Source organism: Amblyomma americanum, chromosome 1 (assembly GCF_052857255.1).
Source record: "Amblyomma americanum isolate KBUSLIRL-KWMA chromosome 1, ASM5285725v1, whole genome shotgun sequence".
Classification (NCBI taxonomy): Eukaryota; Metazoa; Arthropoda; class Arachnida; order Ixodida; family Ixodidae; genus Amblyomma; species Amblyomma americanum.
The window spans coordinates 24,520,642-24,541,911 of record NC_135497.1 but is presented as its reverse complement, the minus strand read 5'-3'; the positions used below and the strand labels follow the sequence as shown (position 1 = coordinate 24,541,911).

At 50.3% G+C, this 21,270-nt stretch overlaps 1 protein-coding gene across 2 annotated transcripts in view; it reads right to left on the bottom strand.

Annotated features, from left to right (window-relative positions):
• The window catches only part of Nt5b (5' nucleotidase B), a 217,694-nt gene that overhangs the window by 195,103 nt on the left and 1,321 nt on the right, over positions 1-21,270 (bottom strand). The gene's annotated exons all lie outside the window — the stretch shown is intronic.

Below are 21,270 nucleotides of genomic sequence, written 5' to 3'. Positions count from 1 at the left end.
GCTTCCAAGCTTCCCGAGTCGATAGCGACTTGCAGCATAGCGCGATCCGCGATCAGCTACCATGATTCGCTTACAACCTTCCCGAGTCGATAGAGACATATACCATAGCGCGATCCGCGATCAGCTACCGTGATTCGCTTCCATCCATCCCGAGTTGACAGAGACTTATAGCATAGCGCGATCCGCTACCGTGATTCGCTTCCAACCTTCTCCAGTTGCTAGAGACATATAGCATAGCGCGATTCGCTTCCAACCTTCCCGAGTTGATAGAGACTTATAGCATAGCGCGATTCGCTACCGTGATTCGCTTCCAAGTTTCCCGAGTGGATAGAGACTTATAGCACAGCGTCATCCGCGATAAGCTACCTTTTTCGCTACCAGCCTTCCCGAGTTGATAGACTAATAGCATAGCGCGATTCGCTACCATGATTCGCTTTCAACCTTCCCGAGTTGATAGACTTATAGCATAGCGCGATACGCGATCCGCTACAGTGATTCGTTTCCAACCTTCCCGAGTTGACTCATAGCATGGCGTGATAGGCGATCAGTTACCGTGATTCGCTTCCAATCTTCTCGAGTTGATAGACTTATAGCATAGCGCGATTCGCTACCATGATTCGCTTTCTACCTTCCCAAATTGATAGAGACATAGCATGGCGCGATAGGCGATCAGCTACCGTGAATCGCTTCCAACCTTCAAGAGTTGATAGAGGCTTATACCATAGCGCGATCCCCGATCAGATACCGCGATTCTCTTCCAACCATCCCGAGTTGACAGAGCATTATAGCATAGCGCGATTCGCTTCCAACCTTCCCGAGTTGATAGAGACTTATAGCATAGCGCGATCCGCTACCGTGATTCGCTTCCAACCATCCCAAGTTGACAGACTTATAGAATACCGCGATCCGCGATCAGCTACCGTGATCCGCTTCCAACCATCGCGAGTTGACAGAGACTTATAGCATAGCCCGACCCGCTGCCGTGATTCGCTTCCAACCATCCCGAGTTGATAGGAAATTATAGCATAGCGCGATCCGCGATCAGCTACCGTGATCCGCTTCGAACCATCGCGAGTTGACAGAGACTTATAGCATAGCGCGATCCGCTGCAGTGATTCGCTTCCAACCTTCCCGAGTTGAGACTCATAGCATGGCGTGATAGGCGACCAGCTACCGTGATTCGCTTCCAACTTTCTCGAGTTGATAGAGACTTAGAGCATAGCGCGATTCGCTACCATGATTCGATTTCAACCTTCCCGAGTTGACAGAGAGTTATAGCAGAGTGCGATTCGCTACCATGATTACTTTCAACCTTCCCGAGTTGATAGGCTTATAGCATGGCGCGATAGGCGATCAGCTACCGTGATTTGCTTTCAACCTTCAAGAGTTGATAGAGACTTATAGCATAGCGCGATCCGCGATCAGCTACCGTGATCCGCTTCCAACCATCGCGAGTTGAAAGAGACTTACAGCTTAGCGCGATCCGATGCCGTGACTCGCTTCTAACATTCCCGAGTTGATAGAGACGTATAGCACAGCGCGATACGCGATCCGCTACCGTGATTCGCTTCCAAGCTTCACCGAGTGGATAGAGACTTATAGCAAACCGCGATCCGCTACCGTGATCCGCTTCCAACCATCGCGAGTTGACAGAGACTTATAGCATAGCCCGATCAGCTGCCGTGATTCGCTTCCAACCATCCCGAGTTGATAGGAAATTATAGCATAGCGCGATCCGCGATCAGCTACCGTGATCCGCTTCTAACCATCCCGAGTTGACAGAGAATTATAGCATAGCGCGATCTGCGATTAGCTGCCGTGATTCGCTTCCAACCATCCCGAGTTCATAGGAACTTATAGCATAACGCGATCCGCTACCATGATTCGCTTACAACCTTCCCGAGTTGATACAGACTTATAGCATAGCGCAATCCGCTACCATGATTCGCTTCCAACCATCCCGAGTTGACAGAGACTCATAGCAAACAGCGATCCCCGATCAGCTACCGTGATTCGCTTCCAGCCTTCCAGAGTTGATAGACTTATAGCATAGCGAGATTCGGTACCATGATTCGCTTTCAAGCATCATGAGTTGATAGAGAGTTATAGCACAGCGCGATTCGCTACCTGGATTCGCTTTCATACTTCCCGGGTTGATAGCGACTTATAGCATAGCGCGATACGCGATCCGCTACACTGATTCGCTTCAAATCTTCCCGAGTTGAGACTTATAGCATAGCGCGATAGGCGATCAGCTACCGTGATTAGCTTCAAACCTTCAAGAGTTGATACAGCATAGCGCGATCCGGTATCAGCTACCATGATTCGCTTCCAACCTTCCCGATTTGATACTTATAGCATGGCGCGATAGGCGATCAGCTTTCCTGATTCGCTTCCAACCTTCAAGAGTTGATAGAGACTTATAGCACAGCGCGATACGCGATCCGCTACCGTGATTCACTTCCGACCTTCCCGAGTGGATAGAGACTTATAGCATGGCGCGATCCGCGATCAGCTACCATGATTCGCTTCCAGCCTTCACGAGTGGATAGAGACTTATAGCATTGTGCAATTCGCTACCATGATTCGCTTTCAAGATTCCCGAGTTGATAGAGACTTATAGCATAGCGCGATTCGCTAATAGGATTTGCTTTCAACCTTCCCGAGTTGATAGACTTATAGCATAGCGCGATCCGCGATCAGCTACCGTGATTCGCTTGTAAACATCCCGAGTTGACAGAGACTAATAGCCCAGCGCGATCCGCTACTGTGATTCGCTTCCAACCATCCCGAGTTGACAGACATAGCATACCGCGATTCGCTTCCAACCTTCCCGAGTTGAAAGAGACAGCATAGCGCGATCCCCGATCAGCTACCGCGATTCGCTTCCAACCATCCCGAGTTGACAGAGCATTACAGCATAGCGCGATTCGCTTCAAACCTTCCCGAGTTGATAGAGACTTATAGCATAGCGCGATCCGCTATCGTAATTCGCTTCCAACCATCCCGAGTTGACAGAGCATTATAGCATAGCGCGATTCGCTTCCAACCTTCCCGAGTTGATAGAGACTTATAGCATAGCGCGATTCGCTACCATGATTCGCTTTCAACCTTCCCGAGTTGATAGAAACTTATAGCATACCGCGATCCGCTACCGTGATCCGCTTCCAACCATCGCGAGTTGACAGAGACTTATAGCATAGCCCGATCCGCTGCCGTGATTCGCTTCCAACCATCCCGAGTTGATAGGAAATTATAGCATAGCGCGATCGGCGATCAGCTACCGTGATCCGCTTCCAACCATCCCGAGTTGACAGAGAATTATAGCATAGCGCGATCTGCGATTAGCTGCCGTGATTCGCTTCCAACCATCCCGAGTTCATAGGAACTTATAGCAAACAGCGATCCGCGATCAGCTACCGTGATTCGCTTCCAAGCTTCCCGAGTTGATAAAACTTATAGCACAGCGCGATCCCCGATCAGCTACCGTGATTCGCTTCCAACCATCCCGAGTTGACAGAGCCTTATAGCATATATAGCATAGCGCGATTCGCTTCCAACCTTCCGAGTTGATAGAGACATAGCACAGCGCGATACGCGATCCGCTACCGTGATTCACTTCCAACTTTCCCGAGTGGATAGAGACTTATAGCATGGCGCGATCCGCGATCAGCTACCATGATTCGCTTCCAGCCTTCACGAGTTGATAGAGACTTATAGCATTGCGCAATTCGCTACCATGATTCGCTTTCAAGATTCCCGAGTTGATAGAGACTAATAGCATAGCGCGATTCGCTAATAGGATTTGCTTTCAACCTTCCCGAGTTGATAGACTTATAGCATAGCGCGATCCCCGATCAGCTACCGCGATTCGCTTCCAACCATCTCGAGTTGACAGAGCATTATAGCATAGCGCGATTCGCTTCCAACCTTCCCGAGTTGATAGAGACTTATAGCATAGCGTGATCCGCTACCGTGATTCGCTTCCAACCATCCCGAGTTGACAGACTTATAGCATACCGCGATCCGCGATCACCTACCGTGATCCGCTTAAAACCATCGCGAGTTGACAGAGACTTATAGCATAGCCCGATCCGCTGCCGTGATTCGCTTCCAACCATCCCGAGTTGATAGGAAATTATAGCATAGCGCGATCCGCGATCAGCTACCGTGACCCGCTTCCAACCATCGCGAGTTGAAAGAGACATATAGCATGGCGCGATCCGATGCCGTGATTCGCTTCCAACATTCCCGAGTTGATAGAGACTTATAGCACAGCGCGATACGCGATCCGCTACTGTGATTCGCTTCCAAGCTTCCCGAGTGGATAGAGACTTATAGCAAACCGCGATCAGCTACCGTGATTCGCTTCTAAACATCCCGAGTTGACAGAGACTAATAGCCCAGCGCGATCCGCTACTGTGATTCGCTTCCAACCATCCAGAGTTGACAGACATAGCATACCGCGATTCGCTTCCAACCTTCCCGAGTTGATAGAGACATATAGCATAGCGCGATCCCCGATCAGCTACCGCGATTCGCTTCCAACCATCCCGAGTTGACAGAGCATTATAGCATAGCGCGATTCGCTTCCAACCTTCCCGAGTTGATAGAGACTTACAGCATAGCGCGATCCGCTACCGTAATCCGCTTCCACTCATCCCGAGTTGACAGACTTATAGCATACCGCGATCCGCGATCAGCTACCGTGATCCGCTTCCAATCATCGCGAGTTGACAGAGACTTATAGCATAGCCCGATCCGCTGCCGTGATTCATTTCCAACTATCCCGAGTTGAGACTCATAGCATGGCGTGATAAGCGATCCGCTACCGTGATTCGCTTCCAACCTTCCCGAGTTGCTAGAGACATATAGCATAGCGCGATTCGCTTCCAATCTTCCCGAGTTGATAGAGACTTAAGCATAGCGCGATTCGCTTCCAACCTTCCCGAGTTGATAGAGACTTATAGCATAGCGCGATCCGCGATCAGCTACCGTGATTCGCTTCCAACCATCCGGAGTTGACACAGCCTTATAGCATAGCGCGATCCGATGTCGTGATTCGCTTCCAACATTCCCGAGTTGATAGAGACTTATAGCACAGCGCAATACGCGATCCGCTACTGTGATTCGCTTCCAAGATTCCCGAGTGGATAGAGACTTATAGCAAACCGCGATCAGCTACCGTGATTCGCTTCTAAACATCCCGAGTTGACAGAGACTAATAGCCCAGCGCGATCCGCTACTGTGATTCGCTTCCAACCATCCCGAGTTGACAGACATAGCATACCGCGATTCGCTTCCAACCTTCCCGAGTTGATAGAGACTTATAGCATAGCGCGATCCCCGATCAGCTACCGCGATTCGCTTCCAACCATCCCGAGTTGACAGAGCATTATAGCATAGGGCGATTCCCTTCCAACTTTCCGAGTTGATAGAGACTTACAGCATAGCGCGATACGCGATCCGTTACCGTGATTCGCTTTCAACCATCCCGAGTTGACAGACTTATAGCGTACCGCGATCCGCGATCAGCTACCGTGATCCGCTTCCAACCATCGCGAGTTGACAGAGACTTATAGCATAGCGCGATCCGCTGCCGTGATTCGCTTCCAACCTTCCCGAGTTGAGACTCATGGCATGGCGTGATAGGCGATCCGCTACCGTGATTCGCTTCCAACCTTCCCGAGTTGCTAGAGACATATAGCATAGCGCGATTCGCTTCCAACCTTCCCGAGTTGATAGAGACTTAAGCATAGCGCGATTCGCTTCCAACCTTCCCGAGTTGATAGAGACTTATAGCATAGCGCGATCCGCGATCAGCTACCGTGATTCGCTTCCAACCATCCCGAGTTGACAGAGCCTTATAGCATAGCGCGATCCGCTACCGTGATTCGCATCCAACATTCCCGAGTTGATAGACTTATAGTACAGCGCGATCCGCTACCGTGATTCGCTTCCAAGCTTCCCGAGTGGATAAAGACTTATAGCAAAGCGCGATCCGCAAACAGCTACCATGATTCGCTTCCAGCCTTCCCGAGTTGATAGAGACTTATAGCATAGCGCGATCCGCTACCGTAATTCGCTTCCAACCATCCCGAGTTGACAGACTTATAGCATACCGCGATCCGCGATCAGCTACCGTGATCCGCTTCCAATCATCACGAGTTGACAGAGACTTATAGCATAGCCCGATCCGCTGCCGTGATTCGCTTCCAACCATCCCGAGTCGATAGGAAATTATAGCATAACGCGATCCGCTACCATGATTCGCATACAACCTTCCCGAGTTGATACAGACTTATAGCATAGCGCTATCCGCTACCATGATTCGCTTCCAACCATCCCGAGTTGACAGACTTATAGCAAACAGCGATCCCCGATCAGCTACCGTGATTCCCTTCCAACCATCCCGAGCTGACAGAGCCTTATAGCATATATAGCATAGCGCGATTCGCTTCAAACCTTCCCGAGTTGATAGAGACTTATAGCATAGCGCGATACACGATCGGCTACCGTGATTCGCTTCCAACCATCCCGAGTTGACAGACTTATAGCATACCGCGATCCGCGATCAGCTACCGTGATCCGCTTCCAACCATCGCGAGTTGACAGAAACTTATAGCATAGCGCGATCCGCTGCCGTGATTCGCTTCCAACCTTCCCGAGTTGAGACTCAGCATGGCGTGATAGGCGATCCGCTACCGTGATTCGCTTCCAACCTTCCCGAGTTGCTAGAGACATATAGCATAGCGCGATTCGCTTCCAACCTTCCCGAGTTGATAGAGACTTATAGCATAGCGCGATTCGCTTCCAACCTTCCCGAGTTGATAGAGACTTATAGCCTAGCGCGATCCGCGATCAGCTACCGTGATTCGCTTCGAACCATCCCGAGTTGACAGAGCCTTATAGCATAGCGCGATCCGCTACCGTGATTCGCTTCCAACATTCCCGAGTTGATAGACTTATAGCACAGCGCGATCCGCTACCGTGATTAGCTTCCATGCTTCCCGAGTGGATAGAGACTTATAGCATAGCGCGATCCGCGATCAGCTACCATGATTCGCTTCCAGCCTTCCCGAGTTGATAGAGACTTATAGCATAGCGCGATTCGCTACCGTGATTCGCTTCCAACCTTCCCGAGTTGAGACTTATAGCATGGCGCGATAGGCGATCAGCTACCGTGATTCGCTTCCAACTTTCAAGAGTTGATAGAGACTTATAGCATAGCGCGATCCGCGATCAGCTACCTTTTTCGCTTCCAGCCTTCCCGAGTTGATAGACATAGCATAGCGCGATTCGCTACCGGGATTCACTTTCAACCTTCCCGACTTGATAGAGAATTATAGCATAGCGCGATCCGCGATCAGCTACCATGATTCGCTTCCAGCCTTCCCGAGTTGATAGAGACCTTATAGCATAGCGCGATTCGCTACCAGGATTCGCTTTCAACCTTCACGGGTTGATAGAGACTTATAGCATAGCGCGATACGCGCTCCGCTACCGTGATTCGCTTCCAACCTTCCCGACTTGATAGAGAATTATAGCATAGCGCGATCCGCGATCAGCTACCATGATTCGCTTCCAGCCTTCCCGAGTTGATAGACTTATAGCATAGCGAGATTCGCTACCATGATTCGCTTTCAAGCATCATATGAGTTGATAGAGACCTTATAGCATAGCGCGATTCGCTACCAGGATTCGCTTTCAACCTTCACGGGTTGATAGAGACTTATAGCATAGCGCGAAAGGCGATCAGCTACCGTGATTCGCTTCAAACCTTCAAGAGTTGATAGATACAGCATAGCGCGATCCGAGATCAGCTACCATGATTCGCTTCCAACCTTCCCGAGTTGATACTTATAGCATGGCGCGATAGGCGATCAGCTACCGTGATTCGCTTCCAACCTTCAAGAGTTGATAGAGACTTATAGCACAGCGCGATACGCGATCCGCTACCGTGATTCACTTCCAACATTCCCGAGTTGATAGACTTATAGCACAGTGCGATCCGCTACCGTGATTCGCTTCCAAGCTTCCCGAGTTGATAGAGACTTATAGCCTAGCGCGATCCGCGATCAGCTACCGTGATTCGCTTCCAACCATCCCGAGTTGACAGAGCCTTATAGCATAGCGCGATCCGCTACCGTGATTCGCTTCCAACATTCCCGAGTTGATAGACTTATAGCACAGCGCGATCCGCTACCGTGATTAGCTTCCATGCTTCCCGAGTGGATAGAGAATTATAGCATAGCGCGATCCGCGATCAGCTACCATGATTCGCTTCCAGCCTTCCCGAGTTGATAGAGACTTATAGCATAGCGCGATTCGCTACCGTGATTCGCTTCCAACCTTCCCGAGTTGAGACTTATAGCATGGCGCGATAGGCGATCAGCTACCGTGATTCGCTTCCAACTTTCAAGAGTTGATAGAGACCTTATAGCATAGCGCGATTCGCTAATAAGATTTGCTTTCAACCTTCCCGAGTTGATAGACTTATAGCATGGCGCGATAGGCGATCAGCTGCCGTGATTCGCTTCCAACCTTCAAGAGTTGATAGAGACTTATAGCATAGCGCGATCCGAGATCAGCTACTATGATTCGCTTCCAACCTTCCCGAGTTGAGACTTATAGCATGGCGCGATAGGCAATCAGCTACCGTGACTCGCTTCCAACCTTCAAGAGTTGATAAAGACATAGCATAGCGCGATCCGAATTCAGCTACCATGATTCGCTTCCAACCTTCAAGAGTTGATAGACATAACATAGCGCGATACGCGATCAGCTACCGTGATTCGCTTGCAACCTTCCCGAGTGGATAGAGACTTATAGCATAGCGCGATCCGCTACCGTGATTGGCTTACAACCTTCCCGAGTTGAGACTTATACAAAGCGCGATACGCGATCCGCTACCGTGATTCGCTTGTAACCTTCGCGAGTTGATAGGCTTATCGCATGGCACGATCCGCTTAAAACCTTCCCGAGTTGACAGACATAGCATAGCGCGATCCACGATCCACTACCGTGATCCGCTTCCAACCTTCCCGAGTTGAGACTTATAGCATAGCGCGATGAACGATCCATTACCTTGATCCGCTTCCAACCTACCCGAATTGACAGACTTATAGCATAGCGCGATCCACGATCCGCTACCGTGATCCGCTTCCAACCTTCCCGAGTTGACAGAGACTTATAGCATAGCGCAATTCACGATCTGCTACCGTGATCCACTTCCAACCTTCCCGAGTTGACAGAGACTTATAGCATAGCGTGATCCACGATCCACTACCGTGATCCGCTTCCAACCTTCCCGAGTTGACAGAGACTTATAGCATAGCGCGATCCACGATCCGCTATCGTGATCCGCTTCCAACCTTCCCGAGTTGACAGAGACGAGACTTATAGCATAGCGCGATCCACGATCCACTACCATGATCCGCTTCCAACCTTCCCGAGTTGACAGAGACTTATAGCATAGCGCGATCCACGATCCGCTACCGTGATCCGCTTCCAACCTTCCCGAGTTGACAGACTTAAAGCATAGCGCGATCCACGATCCACTACCGTGATCCGTTTCCAACCTTCGCGAGTTGACAGAGACTTATAGCATAGCGCGATCCACGATCCGCTACCGTGATCCGCTTCAAACCTTCCCGAGTTGAGACTTATAGAATAGCGCGATCCACGATCCACTACCGTGATCCGCTTTCACCCTTCCCGAGTTGACAGAGACTTATAGCATAGCGCGATCCACGATCCGCTACCGTGATCCGCTTCCAACCTTCCCGAGTTGGGACTTATAGCATAGCGCGATCAACGACCCACTACCGTGATCCGCTTCCAACCTTCCCGAGTTGACAGAGACTTATAGCATAGCGCGATCCACGATCCGCTACCGTGATCCGCTTCCAACCTTCCCGAGTTGACAGACTTATAGCATAGCGCAATCCACGATCTGCTACGGTGATCCACTTCCAACCTTCCCGAGTTGACAGAGACTTATAGCATAGCGTGATCCACGATCCACTACCGTGATCCGCTTCCAACCTTCCCGAGCTGACAGAGACTTATAGCATAGCGCGATCCACGATCCGCTATCGTGATCCGCTTCCAACCTTCCCGAGTTGACAGAGACGAGACTTATAGCATAGCGCGATCCACGATCCACTACCATGATCCGCTTCCAACCTTCCCGAGTTGACAGAGACTTATAGCATAGCGCGATCCACGATCCGCTTCCAACCTTCCCGAGTTGACAGACTTAAAGCTTAGCGCGATCCACGATCCACTACCGTGATCCGCTTCCAACCTTCACGAGTTGACCGAGACTTATAGCATAGCGCGATCCAGGATCCACTACCGTGATCCGCATTCAACCTTCCCGAGTTGACAGAGACTTATAGCATAGCGCGATCCACGATCCGCTTCCAACCTTCCCGAGTTGACAGAGACTTATAGCATAGCGCGATCCACGATCCAGTTCCAACCTTCCCGAGTTGACAGAGACTTATAGCATAGCGCGATCCACGATCCGCTACCGTGATCCGCTTCCAACCTTCCCGAGTTGAGACTCATAGCATAGCGCGATGCACGATCCACTACCGTTATCCGCTTCCAACCTTCCCGAGTTCACAGACATAGCATAGCGCGATCCACGATCCGCTACCGTGATCCGCTTCCAACATTCCCGAGTTGACAGATTTATAGCATAGCGCGATCCGCGATCCACTACAGTGATCCGCTTCCAACCTTCCCGAGTTGACAGACTTATAGCATAGCGCGATCCACGATCCGCTACCGTGATCCGCTTCCAACCTTCCCGAGTTGACAGACTTAAAGCTTAGCGCGATCCACGATCCACTACCGTGATCCGCTTCCAACCTTCCCGAGTTGATAGAGATTTATAGCATGGCGCGATCCGCGGTCAGCTACTGTGATTCGCTTTCAACATTCCCGAGGTGATATATACTTATAGCCTGGCGCGATCAGCCACCGTGATCCGCTTCCGCGGGGCGCCACGTTCCTGTCAGCTGTGTGCGCGCCTGCCGTGTTGGGACCGATCAGCGCGTATATAATGGTGCCTCGCGGAAGCGGATCACGGTGGCTGATCGCGCCATGCTATCACTCTCTTATATGTCTCCCTAGCTCTCTCCGTTCAAACAGACATCGTGCATGAGCAATACGCGCGGGCACACACACACACAAACGCCTGTTTGGAAAGCTTACTAATCAGCTTCCGTCTTCTTTTTTCACCTCACAAGGAAATTATCTGCGCTTCAGCCGGATCTAATTAGGTTCTCGTCGGAATTATCATACCCGCATATTTCAATTCGATTCCAACATCCAACGAGTTCACCAGCACCTGTGAACAACAACGCTGTCACCAAATCTCGAGCCTAGAAAGCACAGACAGGAAAGGCCTGAAGACTGCGCTGAAGACGCCAGGCTTCTAGCAAGGTCTTAGAAGAAGCCTGTCGCCTTTCGTTATGTCTGCAGGTCTCCAAAAAACTGCTTCTACAATTAGTTCGCCTCGGAGAGACCCGAACAGGCCAGGTGCTGCTTCGTCGGCTACGAGCCAGGACCCAAACTCACGTCTCTGCAGCCCTCCACACCCTAAGCACAGCGGGTTAGTCACACACGGAACGCAGGTGTCAGAGAACCCGCCGTGGTTTCATGATGACATTCACTGCCGCCTCGACATCCCAGGCTTACGCACAGAACGATCGATACCTCTGGCGGAAGCAAGATCCTTTGTTCTTGAACATCTTAACAGCGTCTGCAATGGCCACCTACAATTTTGCACTCATGGCTCTGTGAGCAGGCATCAACAGCCCTGCTCAGCCGCATTTGTAGTGCCTGACCTTGAAATATCTTTGGCTGGACAGCTGCAAAGAGTACTGTCGTCCACTTCGGCTGAATCATTGGCCATTGCAAGGTCGCTTAGACGTCTTTCTTCGGACCACAAAGAGTCATCATTCTGTCTAACTACAAGTCTGCACTAAAGCGCCTGCAACGAGGGACTCCCGATAATAAATTTATGCTCTGTGCTCTCACCTGGCTGAGGGAGCTACAGTTGAAAGGATTTACAGTTTGCTCCCAGTGGCCACCCTCTCAAGTTGGAGCCGCTGGTAACACGGCGGCAGACCATCTTGCTCAAGAAGCCTGGTCTTGACTATCTCCTGTGGCTGTCCCAAAGGACGAGAGAGAACTTCGATAGGCAGCTAGTCGTGCAACACTTTTCTGCACTTCGTCCATTGTTGCACCTCCCTCGCTTTACGCACGGCTTATCGCGCGACACGGCTACTCTCTCAAATCGACTGCGCACGCGTACTCTGACTGTACGCCGGTATGGTTGTACAAGATTCAGCGCGCCAATAATGTGTGTACACTATGATGTTGTGGGTGATGTGAACCATTTCGTTTCAGAGTGCCCGCGTTTTTGTGCCGCGCGTAAGACACTCCTGGAAAACCCAAGAATGAACGTTCCCATGGGCGAGGTCTCACGCATCGTGCACCCCGAGGGCTCCCGAACTGAGCGGCGATTATAGCGTCACGACCACTATTGACATTTTGAGAAGAGACTGGCCTTAGGGGACATTACTAGAAACGCAATCACTTAAATCAGTCACTCAGGCGGAGCAATTGCCGACAGGCCACTGTAAGGCTTATCCCGCCTGTATATTTACACCACCACCCCCAACGAGCCTAGAAAGAAACAAAATGCAGAAAGGGTATGCTCTAATCACGGCTTCATATCGTGAGCACGACACGCGTATAAGCAAAAAAAAAATTGACTTGTAGACCGGGCGGTTTAACAGACCCAAGCGACACATCCATGAGCTATGAGCGATGTCGCACGCATATAAGCGCGAAATTAGCCCCGATGCAGGTTGGCTTAGGTTTATTTTGCCTAACTTAGTCATTAAATTAGCCGTTTTCACCGTCCACTGCGCTGCAAGAATTTCCCACCGCAAAGATATGGGTGAATTGAAATACACAGCTTGTTTTTTTGTTCTTTTCCCACACGCCTTCCTTCCGCTTGCTGTATTCCCTCTGCTCATGATGACGCGTTCAACGACGTCAGATATTCGCCATAATGCGGTGAAAAGGGGCGAACTCTTTGACCACAAGGAAGGAGGCTTATTAACTGAGAAATATGGTTTGCTGATTTACTCAACGCGTGGCCACGTGTTGCGGTCCGAACGTTTTTACTCGGGGCGGCTTAGCTCGGAGAGGTAAAGTTCTAGGTCCATAACGGTTTTTGAACGAGTATTGAACGAATAAACCTCGCATCGAACAAAAAAAAATGTTTCGGTTCCTTCGCCAGATTCACGTGCTTCTGTGTAAAGGCCAGAACCCTCTGGTTTCAAGAAGCCGCGCCCTGGCTGGACCAGAATTTGAAGCTGTATGCGTTTTTGCTCGACCTATGGGCTCTTTTGTTGTTCATACGTGTGCGCAGGCGCAGTCACAATGAAATCGCCGAATACCGAAGTTAATAATAATAATAATTGGTTTGGGGGGAAAGGGAACGGCGCAGTATCTGTCTCATATATCTTTGGACGCCTGAACCGCGTCGTAAGGGAAGGGATAACGGAGGGAGTGAAAGAAAGGAAGAAAGAGGTGCCGTAGTGGAGGGCTCCGGAATAATTTCGACCACCTGGGGATCTTTAACGTGCACTGACATCGCACAGCACACGGGCGCCTTAGCGTTTTTCCTCCATAAAAGCGCAGCCGCCGTGGTCGGGTTCGAACCCGGGAACTCCGGATCAGTAGCCGAGCACCCGGGTTCGAACCCGACCGCGGCGGCTCCGTTTTTATGGAGGAAAAACGCTAAGGCGCCCGTGTGCTGTGAGACGTCAGCACGTTAAAGATCCCCAGGTGGTCGAAATTATTCCGGAGCCCTCCACTACGGCCTCTCTTCCTGTCTCCTTTCACTCCCTCCTTTACCCTTCCCTTACGGCGCGGTTCAGGTGTCCAACGATATATGAGACAGATACTGCGCCATTTCCTTTCCCCCAAAAAACAATTATTATTATTAGTCGAGCACCCTAACAACTGAGCCACCGCGGCGGGGTTAATAATACCGAAGCGGAGTTTCGCGCCTGTTGGCACATACGAGGGGGAAGAAAAAAAAGCTCAGCAATGCGCTGCGCTTGAACGGCTCACCACAGGCTTGATATCTGAACATAACGCGAGAGGCATCTTGTATTACACGCATAACCACTCGCAGACCAGGACTTTAATGACACCAGGTACAATCGAAACCCACCACCTCTGTCACGGAGACTGAGTTGCCCAATTTTTTAGGTCATCCTATGCTTGCCACATGCAATCTGCAATGCAAGTAGTCACCGCCTGATTATGGCCAATCCCCGTTGTGTGTATGTGCCATTTTGTGAGGCAAACAACAACAGCAGCAATCGGATGCAAACGCTGTCATTGATGCTCTGCTGAAAACGCTCAAATGGGATCCGAAGTTTTTGACCCTTGCACCGCTCATCAATCGTAAAGTTAGAGAGCGAGAAATGCAGCTCGATCTAAATGCCCAGCGAAATTCGATCTTCCACTGAAGCGGTGAAGCTGTCGACCGCCGTCGAGCGCTTTCTTGGACCTTTGTCAGCAGCAAAATAATGTGGAAACTCATTCTTGTCCCTTCCTTATTTGTGAGGACTATGCTAAAACAAACCTAGGCAGGGACACAAACACAATGCCGTGTCTGGACAAAAGCAACTGAGGGAAGTGTAGCAGTATATTCGTGCCGTCCCATTCTGCAGCCAGCAGTTTGAACTGGCACCCGCCGCCGTGGCTCAGGGCCGCTGATGAGCCGCATTTTGACGGAGGCGATTATATATATATATATATATATATATATATATATATATATATATATATATATATATATATATATATATATATATATATATATATATATATATATATATATATATATACCCCTCATTTCATTTGCCTTGTCTGCTAATAGCTTAACGGGGGCGTCGGTTCTGGCAGTCTTGATGCCATAGGTAGCATAAGAGGGCTCTCGCACAGTTTCCGCCCTCGCCGTTAGAAGACGTTCTACGTCACACTTGCGGTATTACAGGACGTGCTACGTCCCCCGCTATGGACGAGGGTGGCGCTGGTGAACATTCTCAAGGTTTGCTTACACTCACAACATAAATACCCACGAAAGCAGCAGATTGGACAGCCGTCGCCGTAGCTCAGTTGGTAAGAGCACCGGACGCGATATTCGGAGGTCGTGGGTTCGGATCCCGCCGGCGGCATGGTTGTTTTTTCTGCTGGTTTATAAGTAATTTTCTTGAAAAAAACAATTGATTGGCATTAGCAATTAAAAAAATAGAAAACTTTCCCCTATGCACCTTGGTTTCGGTGACTGTTGGCTTCCTTTATATATATATATACATATATATATATATATATATATATATATATATATATATATATATATATATATATATATATATATATATATATATATATATATATATATATATATATATATATATATATATATATATATATATATAAGACAGCCCGTGCTGTGTAATGTCAGTACACGTCAAAGCAATCTGAAGCCTTCCACCGGGGGGTAGTGGAGGCTTCAAATCACATGGGGTTCTTGCGCGGGCGTCGTAATGCGGTGCCGGGATCAAGCACCGCGGCAAGCATGGTGGCTGGTGCTGCAGCAGTCCCGATAACTATCTACAGAACCCCTGGGCCCGTATTCTAGCTTGCGTCCATATCGGAAACGTCCCTTTCGGCCAGTGAGGTGTCGCCGAAAGGGACGTAAGTTAGAATACGAGCCCTCATTTCGGGACAAACGGCAGGCTAGTAATTCAAACGTCGAGCCCATTGGGAGCTCCGCAACCTGTACGATTATCCCCGTATTGCCCAGGAAATAAATATAAATAAAACTTCTCAACTTGCAAACTACTGTCATACTCTGTCACTGCAGAAATGTCGAAACTGGTAGATTTAGTTGGAGAAATATTACGACCCTGCAATGAAAATCAGCAAATCAGCCTAATTTCCGATAGTCGGTAGAGAACGGTAAGGCTGTGCGTACACAGGCAGGCGAAAGTAGCGAGATTGAAATATCATCCCTACGCCTGCTGATGAGGCAGCCCACCCGTGCAAATTTAGGCTGCAGAAAGGGCAAGATTTTGCAGTAAGTGATGTTACAGCATCCCAGGCAGCTGACTGCACCTGCTTTGGAAAATATGAAATAAAAACTGGCGGGGGGGGGGGGGGGGGGGCATTTAAGCTCCGCCTGAAGGGTATGACGCGACAGCCTTATTGGGTTCATGCTCATATATGCGGAATCGGTCCTTCTCCACTTTACATTCGTACATCCCTGGGAGTTCACATACCACTCCTGGCGCAGTGATGTAGCGGTTGACCGATTCGCCACTGCCCTGCGATGGAGAGTGCTCCCAGCGATTGGTCTTGTGCGGACCAGGTAGCTCTTCCCGAGCGACCAATAATTAATTTAACTGGCACTTGCCCCGGTGGGAAGTTTGCTCACAATCCGGTGGGCAGGTTGAGATGACGCCGCAAGGTCACGTGACCTAGGTTGTCCACCTGCCCGCTAGTTTGCTCCCTGGGAACAACCTGCCAGAGCAGTGCCCGTGACTTTTTGCTCACAACGCCGGCACCGGATTTTCTGGTGAACGGGGCTTTCAACGCTACGGCGCCAGTGATATACAAGGAAACGGATGCAGGGGAAGAGAAAGTTGGGGGAACGTGTGCTGACATCGCGCGGCACACGGGCGTTCTTGGTATCTCGCCTCCGCTGCCAGTGAGCCACACTTGGTCGAAATGGGTGAGGTGCGCTTCCAGAGTACGCGCAGAGGATCATGGATAAGTCGTCTGCTACCGCTACTTCCGGTTCAAACTTTTTCCCCCGGCTCGCTTGCTTCGTGGCAGTCGCTGTGTTATTATCCCTCGTTATACTAATTTATTTGCACTACATCATCGCAAGACCAAGGCGGCGTCGACTCTGCAATGCTTCATGGTTTGTTTTCGCACGAAATGCAACCAAAATAACGTAAAAATGGTAGGAGACCGTTTATGCGTATGCAGTGCGATGTGTTGAGACGCGCTGTGCGCACAGTGGCATGTGAAAATAGTTTGCTAGACCACTGGCAGCCTTTACATGCTGCGAGGAAAACACTTCACCTGCTAAACTGTGCACGTTTCAGCCCTTCGTAGTGCGACGAAAAAACAAACAAACATATAATGACCAACGAGCTGAGCTGATTCAAACGCACGTGAAACCGACTGCCGTGCATACGCAGAACAAGCCAGCCTACGCTGGCATATTATAACCACGACAGAACACGCTTGCCTTTCGTTATTGTCAATTTCTGCGCTCAGGACACGTTCATATACGCAGCACGCGTATATGACGCAGCACGCTACCCGCCGCGGTGGCTCAGTGGTTAGGGCGCTCGACTACTGATCCGGAGATCCCGGGTTCGAACCCGACCGCGGCGGCTGCGCTTTTATGGAGGAAAAACGCTAAGGCGCCCGTGTGCTGTGCGATGTCAGTGCACGTTAAAGATCCCCAGGTGGTCGAAATTATTCCGGAGCCCTCCACTACGGCACCTCTTCCTTTCTTCTTCCACTCCCTCCTTTATCCCTTCCCTTACGGCGCGGTTCAGGTGTCCGCCGATATATGAGACAGATACTGCGCCATTTCCTTTCCCCAAAAACCAATTATTATTATTATTACGCAGCACGCGCTGATCTTACGATGCCGGTGTACAATGAGCGACGTCGCAGCACAGACAAATTAGTGAATAAACAATGCACGCATGCTGGGCGACTCCTATGCAAAAAGCGATGTGTGGGAGAAAATTGGAACCGCAAGCAGCTGGCAGACGATTTTCCCATGGTTCTTTGCGTTCACTTCGGAAACACACCTCGCCCATTAATCGCCGCGGTGAATCAGTGGTTAGGGCGCTCGGCTACTGAGCCGGAGTACCCGGGTTCGAACCCGACCGCGGCGGCCGCGTTTCGATAGGGGCGAAACGCTAAGGCGCCCGTGTGCTGTGCGTTGTGAGTGCACGTTAAAGATCCCCAGGTGGTCGAAATCATTCCGGAGCCCTCCACTACGGCACCTAGTTCTTCCTTTCTTCTTTCACGCCCTCCTTTATCCCTTCCCTTAAGGCATAGTTCAGGTGTCCGCCGATGTGCGAGACAGATACTGCGCCATTTCCTTTCCCCAAAATCCAATTTCCCCATTAATCAAGAGCGCTTTACTACGGCGACCCTTTAATAATAATAATAATAATTGTTTTTTGGGGAAAGGAAATGGCGCAGTATCTGTCTCATATATCGTTGGACACCTGAACCGCGCCGTAAGGGAAGGGATAAGCGATGGAGTGAAAGGAAAAATAGGTGCCGTAGTGGAGGGCTCCGGAATAATTTCGACCACCTGGGGATCTTTATTGTGCACTGACATCGCACAACACACGGGCGCCTTAGCGTTTTTCCTCCATAAAAAAGCAGCCGCCGCGGTCGGGTTCGAACCCGAGAACTCCTTTCTTGAAATGCGGTTTGCGTATACTGTGATTTTATATTCTATTGCGAGCAGAAACAGTAAATTATAGTAAACTGCACATCTCCAACCAAAGATTTCAATTTTAACCCAACGTTTCGAAGCCGACTCGGCTCCTTCATCAGGGGTGACTGAGGGCAGTAGCTAGCGTCTGGCGTGGAGGAGGGGGTCAAAGGAACGACAGCTATGATGCGAAAGGCGTGGGGGAGGAGGAGGGGGTGAAGGCTGTTAGTCATGTTGTCGCACAGCGGCGGTGAGTTGAAGTAGGTGATGTGACTTCGTCTCCGCAAGCACGCCGTTGGTTATCTCCATTGCCGCTACACCGCTACCGTAGAGGAAATATTCCTTTGGCCCTGACTATGAGGCACACTCACAAAATTTTAAGATAGAGAACAGGTTACGGGCGTGTTTCTAAGCTTGAGTGCGAAAGCACGGAGTCCGCTGCGCACGTCGCGGGTTCGCGTCGCCTGCCGCCTTCGCTTGCATGGAGCTTCCCCACAAGCGACGGAGCGAACGCCAGCCGCCGCCGCCGCCGTCGCGTTCGCGTGAGTTTTCGCGTACATGGAGTCCAGGTGTTAAAGGGACACTAAGGAGAAACTGAAGTTGGCTTGTATCGATAGAATACCAGCTCCTGATCACAAAAACGCCGCTCTTACTGAAAACAAAGCCCTTGTAAGGTAGAAAATAGCAAGAACCAAAATACAGGTATCGCCGCCACAGGCCAATCTCGCAAGTACAAGCGCGATGACGTCATAGCACAAGAGACGCCACCTTGGAGGAATTTTCCTTCCTACATGGACGCCACGAATCTCTTGAGGCTGACAAAGGAAGGTTGCGCGGTTAAATATTGAAGTTTTGTTTGAAACCGATAGTTCACTTTCATCACACAAGGAAGGCAGACAAAAGACAACCTGAATGTTGGAAGCAAAGAAAAGCGATGCTTGGCGGCCAGGAGTGTTTCGATTTGTTACGGCGCTTCGATTTTTGACGCGCTTCGATTTACAAGCGCCGAACAACAGAGGAACTCCAAGTGCCGCTTCAAGTGCTAGCTAACCTTTGAAGGAGACCGGTTCGGCTCCGCGGCGAGGTGCGCGTTGTAACGTCATTCAATAGCTTCGGCAGTTGGGCGGAGCTGTTCTTTTCCAGCTCTCAGCTAATTTAATCCATTCACTGTACACATCTGAAGGTACATGCATGTGGCCGAGAGAGCCCGATCCAGTGGACCCCGTACCTCCGGAAATGCGCGGAACCCGTTGAAGCGTCGTGCGTCGGCTTTACTTCCGAGCCGCCAACTTTAAACGCGAGCGCCCTTGAGCACCCATCCGTTTTTTGTGGAAAAAAAAAATAAATAGCCTGGCCCTTGCAACCGTGGGAGACATCGACGCCGCCTGCTGCACCGTGCAACCGCGCCGTTCAAGGAATCACAATCCGTTGGCCCCAAAGCCCCGGCCAGCCCCCGATGGGTGCGACGCGCCGACCTTGTCCTGGCCCCTCGCGACTCCCCGCGCTGGGGTTATGATATTTAATTTGCAACGGCTGCTCACGGCGAAAGAGGGAAACGACCCACCTGCGCCTAACCTAACCGTGCTCCCTCAAAAGCATCGCACGCTCTGTGGGGCTGAGGTCGCTGAAATGTGGGCCGGAGTTTTTGCGAGAACTTCGTCGTCGGGTTCGGGATCCATCGTAACGCTGGCAAGACCCCGGTGCAAACGTAAACGATGCGACGGTAGCGACCCCCGATAGATGCCTTCAACGTGCGGCGGCGGTAGCTTTCATTTCGGCGGCTGCTAGACCGCGCCGCTAGCGGCCAGAAATCACGAAATCTGCGTTACGTCACGTTCACGTCACTCCGTCCTATGACGTCATAAGAGTTTCCGGAGTTTGAATCGGAGCGGCGGGAAAAACTTTTTCAACTTCGAATCCAAATTTCTTTGAAATAAATGCTCCCCGCCGCGGTGGCTCAGTGGTTAGGGCGCCCGACTACTGATCCGGAGTTCCCGCGTTCGAACCCGACCGCGGCGGCTGCGTTTTTATGGAGGAAAAACGCTAAGGCGCCCGTGTGCTGTGCGATGTCAGTGAACGTTAAAGATCCCCAGGTGGTCCAAATTATTCCGGAGACCTCCACTACGGCACCTATTCTTCCTTTCTTCTTTCACTCCCTCCTTTATCCCTTCCCTTACGGCGCGGTTCAGGTGTCCAACGATATATGAGACAGATACTGCGCCATTTCCTTTCCCCCAGAACCAATTATTATTATTTGAAATAAATGCATCTTTCGCTCCTGGACAAGCGGAAACAAAGCCCTGAAATGCCGAACTATCAGATTTTCCTAACAAAAAAAATTTGATAGTCCTCCTCCCTGTCACTTTAAAGGCGAAGCTTAAACGTCCTCCAAATTTCTCCTCCAAATTTCTAACTAGTTTTCCTCTTAGCGTGTTATATCCGAAAGCAATTTTTAGCTTTAGATAGAGAAATAACCCAAAAATTTGTGAGCAAACTTGCTCCTCCCTTATACACATCGAGATGCTACTGGCAAAGAGCAAGACGCAGCGGCGCTCTAGTTCTGACAAATTTTCGCGAAATGCTTGCGTGGCAGTGAAAATTTTGCTTCCATTCCCGAGCGACTGACGCAGAAAAGCAATAACTGTCTCATTCATACTGATTATTACAACGATTTCAACCTGTTCTAT